The 5,813-nt window shown below is 36.3% G+C and overlaps 1 non-coding gene across 1 annotated transcript; it reads left to right on the top strand.

Moving 5' to 3' along the window:
* The first annotated feature begins 1,826 nt into the window (after positions 1-1,826).
* LOC116081269 lies at positions 1,827-1,961 on the top strand. The gene has a single exon (XR_004114781.1). It is a non-coding gene; the product is annotated as a U8 small nucleolar RNA (small nucleolar RNA).
* The last annotated feature ends 3,852 nt before the right edge of the window (positions 1,962-5,813 follow it).

Raw genomic sequence — 5,813 nt, 5'->3', positions numbered from 1 at the left:
GTGAATTTATTTCTTCTATTTATGTCTATTTGGCTTAATTTGAAAGCTAAGCAATATTTTAGTAAACTCCCTTGGTCATTATGTCTGAGTGTATTAATTTATGTGTCTTCAAACTAAATAATAAGTAACAGTGAAAAGCTAAAGTATGAAATTGCTATTCATGGCTTAAAAGGAAAGCATGTATTCATCTCCTGATGACTTTCATCTAGAATATTATTTTGGTTTATGATGATGGAATATTTGTAAGACTATTGGACCTATCTCTGAATTATCTTTATATCTATCAAAGGTTCATCAGCCAATTGATTTCCCTAGTAATATTAATATTTGCAGCATGTTATGAAGTTGTTGTTGTAAATATAACTTTTGATGTATTTGATTTTAATGTTTGCTGTTCTGTTGGTTATATAAGAGAGACTCAAGCACAAAATTTGATGATCATAAATAACAGCACATTACGCATTCTATACATGTGAGAATTTTACACGATACATACATCCTTGGGGAAAACTCATTTTCTGAGAAAAGGAAACAAAGGAAGGAAAACTGTTGGTGGAAGACAGCTCCTGGATTCTATGTGGCATTTTTGTGTGGTGTTGTTGCTATAATTGGAAGCAAAAATGACTGGGTTGCAGTTTCTCTCCTGACAAGTGTCTGCTTGCCATTTTTGTCCATGCAACCCATACGACATTATTTGTTTCAGATGCCACAATATTAACAAATTGAATTCAAACACTTCCTCTTGTATTATAGCTCAGTTATAATGTCTTAAGCTTTTTTGAACAAAAACTATCTTGGTTTTAAAATGTTGTTTTAACCTAAACCATTATATTTGGAATTATTTCTTTCAAGATTTTTTTTTATTTTCAGTTACTTGATGCTCTTTTTGAACAATTCAGTCATTCAGTTCCATTATAAGCTCATCACAAGAGCTGACTAGTAAATCTTAGTAGAATCCATACACTTCAAAATAAATGTTTTCCTACATAAATAAAGATTGATATCAGATTAGTTTATACATAAGGAGTATACATTAATTTTTTTCTTAATGGCAGACATGAGAAAATGATATGAATTTCCTTTGTGAGTTGTGTCTTTTGACAATCATGTAACCAAACAATTTCATATTATAGTACATGACTGAAACAAACACAGCTATAACTTTAAGTAATACTGTACACTGAGCATATAATGAGCCATTCTCTGATGATTGACATCACAAAATACCAAGGAGATAATGAGAAAACAACTGGTTCTTTGTTAAATGGTGTCATAAAAACTGTATATTTACATGCAGCAGAGTGAATGAAGCTGGATACTTACATCACATATTGTATAAAATAAAAATAAAAATTGTTTGATGCTTAGAAGCTGAAACTATAAAACCCCTAGAAGAAAAATGGGAAAAAATATACCACATCTTGTCTGGGAAAATTTCTTGGATAGAGTCCACAACACAAAAACAACACAAGACAGATCAAATAAGTTGATTCAATCAAATTAAAAGTTATTGTTTAAGCAATGCAACAATCAGTATAACAAAAGGATACCCATGGATTAGGAGAAAGTATTTCAACTGTATGTATTATATAAAGGGCTAATACTCAAAATGTACAAAGAAACAGCTAAACAGCAAGAAAGAAAAAACTAATTTTTAGCTTTGAATCTTCAGATCAGACACTTCTTTTTTTCCTATAGAAGTAGACAATAAAAACATGCTTAGCATTTCAAAATATCATAGAAATACAAATTAAAACTACAATATGATATTATCTGACACCTGTCAGAATGGCTATTACTAAAAATATGAAGGATAAAATGTGCAATCGTCAGGAGGTTAATCCTTACCTCTTCCTCCTCTTAGAGGGCAGTGGAACATGATGATTGGAGCTCGCATGATCTGCTGATTAGCATTTCCATATAATCATGACCTGACAACATCCTGATTGCTCCTATCTAATCCCCTGAAAAAAAAAAAGAAAAGAAAAAAATGTGTTGTCAAAGATATGTAAAATGGCAAAGACATTGGAATATACATTGGTGAAAGTATAATAGCTCTCCAGAACACTAGGAATAGAACAATTATATGGTTTTCAATTTTATTTCTAAAAATATAATGACAAATTTATATCAGTACATTACAGTGAATGTTCCACTCATGTTCACTGAAACATGAGTCATGACAGTTAAATACACTTTACATTTCAGTTTGTATTTAGTCTTGTTTTCATACTCTCCCTTGAAGCAGAAACCATAGGCCATGAAAAGATGACGATAGCATGTTTTACTCAAAGGATATTTTCACAGCATAGTAGATATTTGCATGTTGCTCCTGCCAGGCCTGTGTTGTTCAGACAAACATGCTAGCAAATCATATAAGTTAAGTGCTACTAAAATACTACAAGGTAACTGATAGCCGTCTTTACCTCAATAATAAACAGTTTGATAATCCCATTTAACTACTTTTGCTAAATGCAGCTATCTGTATAGTTATATCAAGTGATGACTTCTTGAATCCAGACTATAGATTGAATTAGCAGATCAAAACATGCATTTGATTTTAAAATGCACAGGAATTTGAAACAAACTATCAATTAAGTATTTATGCAGAGAATAAATGAGACAAAGACAAATGAAGAGTCAAATGAGGTAAATCCAAAGAAAAGAGAAAATAATAATATGTACTACATAACAGTAAGGTAAATTATATCTACAAAAACAATTACTTGAAGGGGGAAAAAGACATACACCAGGGGAAAATGTGGGATAGCTGCAGATCTATACCCTCTTCTCCAAATTCAATGCCCTAGACATACTCTTGACCTCTGTACATACCACCTGTTGAAGACTCCCTTCCCTCTCCTCCTGCATCTCCAGAGGATCATGCAAGTTTTCTCCTTCAACCCTCTTTCCCCACAACTCGTCCCCCCTTATCTCAGACCCTGTCTACAGGAGGCGTTCCACAGGAATTCCACAGCAGCACAGAACAGATAAGCAGGTCAAATCTTTATTCTCCCTCTCCTTTATATCCAACCCCCCAGACTCATCTTCAGCTCTACAGTAGACTACTGGTTGTAGTCTGTCCTCACTCTCTGCCCCAATTCCCAGGTAACTAAAGCAGATCCTTCTAGAATACCCTGCTTTTATTCCCTTCTGTGGACCCTCTCAGTTTCCACTCCCAGTCCTTTGAGCCCTCTTCTAGTCCAAAAGCTCAGTTAATTATAGCTAATGACCACACCTAACAGGATACAAAAGCATTCCCTACAAAGCACAAAAGCATTCCCCACCAAACACAAAAACATTCCCTACAAAACACAAAAACATTCCCCACCAAGAAATACAGCCATCTTACTCTCCTAAGAACCAAAAATAGTATCAGAAAATAAGGAACAAAACACCCACTCAAACAAAGACAAGACCAGATATTGGCACTTAGAACTCCAGTTTTCCCAACCCTACTATTTAGAAGCCAGTATAAAAACACAATCAATAACTGTCAGGATAATATGTCCCCACTACAGCCCAGCAAATCTACCATAGTGGGTTCTGAGAAATACAACATAACTGAAGCACAAGGCAAGGACTTTAAACAGGCAGCATGAATATGATAGAAATCTTTAAAGATGAAAAGAATTAGCCCATTAAAGAAATCTATGAAGATATAAACAAACATCAGAAATAAATGAATAAAATACTTCAAGACCTAAAAGTAGAAATAAATTCAATGAATAAACTTAAAACTGGTGAAGTCCCAGAAATGAAAAATGTAGGAACTGAAGCAGGAACCTCATAAGTCAGCCCTACCAACAGAATATAAGAAATGGAACAAGAATCTAAAATACTGAAGACACAGTAGAAGTAATGGATAACTTAGTTAAAAATACTCCAGGCATAAAACCATCCAGGGAATCTGGTACATTATGAAATGGCTAAAATTTATGAATAATAAGAAAAGGAGAAGGAAAAGAAACTCAGGTCAAGGCACAGAAAGAATTTTATTTATTTATTTTATTTATTTATTTATTTATTTATTTATTTATTTATTTATTTATTTTAAACTCCAGATTTTATTCCCCTCCTAATCCACCCTCTGACTGTTCCACATCCCATACCTCCTTCCCACCCCCTGTCTCCATGAAGATGTCCCCACCCTGCACCCTCACCCCATCAGACCTCTAAACTTCCTGGTGCCTCCAGTCTCTTGAGGATAAGGTGCACCTTCTCTGATTAAACCCAGACTCCCGCAGTCCTCTACTGTCTATGTGTTGGGGGTTTCATATCAGCTGGTGTATGCTGTCTGGTTAATGTTCTAGTATCTGAGAGATCCCAGGGGTCCAGGTTAATTGAGACTGCTGTTCCTCCTATAGTGTCATTCTCCTCCTCAGCTTCTTTCAGCTTTCCACTAATTCAACCACAAAGGTCAGTTGCTTCTATCCATTGGTTGGGTGCAAATATCTGCATCTGACTGTTTCAGCTGCTTATTGGGTCTTTTGGAGGGCAATCATGATAGGACCCTTTTTTTGTGAGCCCTCCATAGCCTGAGTAATAATGTCAAGTCTTGGGGCCTCCCCTTGAGCTGGATCCCACTTTGGGCCTATTGTTGGACCTTTTTCCCTCAGGCTCCTCTCCATTTACATCCCTGTAGTTCTTTCACACAGGAACAAATTTGGGTCCGAGTTTTGACTGTGGGATGACAACCCCATCCTTACTTGATGCCCCGTCTTTCTGATGGAGGTGGGCTCTTCTCTCCAATGTAGGGCATTTCATCTAAGGTCCCTCTCTTTGAGTCCTGAGAGTCTCTCACCTCCCAGGTCTTTGGTACATTCTGGAGGGTCCCCCCAACCTCCTACCTCCTGAGGTTGCATGTTTCCATTTTTTCTGCTGGCCCTCAGGGATTTCAGTCCTTTTCTCTCATCCAATACCTGATCATGTTCCCCTCCCCCCACCCAGCTTCCCCTTTTCCTCCCAGATCCCACTCTCACCCCTTATGGTTGCTTTCTTCTCCTTTCCAAGTGGGAATGAAACATCTTCATTTGGACTTTTCAGGTTGTTGAACTTTTTGAGTTCTGTGGGATGTATCTTAGGTATTCAGCACTTTTTTTTTTTTTTGCTAATATCCATTTATTAGTGAATACATACCACACATGTCCTTTTGGGTCAAAGTTACCTCACTCAGGATGATATTTTCTAGTTCTATCCATTTGCGTGTAAAATTCAGGATGTCCTCATTCTTAATGGCTGAGTAATATTTCATTGTGTAAATAAACCACATTTTCTGTAACCATTCTTCTGTTGTGGGATATCTGGGTTGTTTCCAGCTTCTGGCTATCACAAACAAGGCCACTATGAACATAGTGGAATGTGTGCCCCTGTGTCATGGTGGGGCATCTTTTGGGTATCTTGCCAAGAGTGGTATTTCTGGGTCTTCACATAGATCTATTTCCAATTTTATGAGGAACCTCCAGATTGATTTCCAGAGTGATTGTACCAGTTTGCAATCCCATCAGCAATGGAGGGGTGTTCCTCTTTCTCCACATCCTCGACAACATGTGTTGTCACCTGAGGTTTTAATCTTAGACATTCTGATTGGTATAAGGTGGAATCTCATTTTGATTTGCATTTCTCTGATCACTAAGGACTTTGAACTTTTTCTTAGGTGTTTCTCAGCCATTCAAGATTCCTCTGTTGTGAATTCTCAGTTTAGTTCTATATTCCATTTTTTTCATTGAGTTGTTTAGTTTTTTGTTGGTTAGCTTCTTGAGTTCTTTATATATTTTGGATATTAGCCCTCTATCAGATGTGGGGTTAATGAA

Source organism: Mastomys coucha, unplaced genomic scaffold (genome assembly GCF_008632895.1).
Source record: "Mastomys coucha isolate ucsf_1 unplaced genomic scaffold, UCSF_Mcou_1 pScaffold6, whole genome shotgun sequence".
Lineage (NCBI taxonomy): Eukaryota > Metazoa > Chordata > Mammalia > Rodentia > Muridae > Mastomys > Mastomys coucha.
Note: the sequence above shows the minus strand (reverse complement) of the source record. Positions and strands in the feature narration are given on the sequence as shown.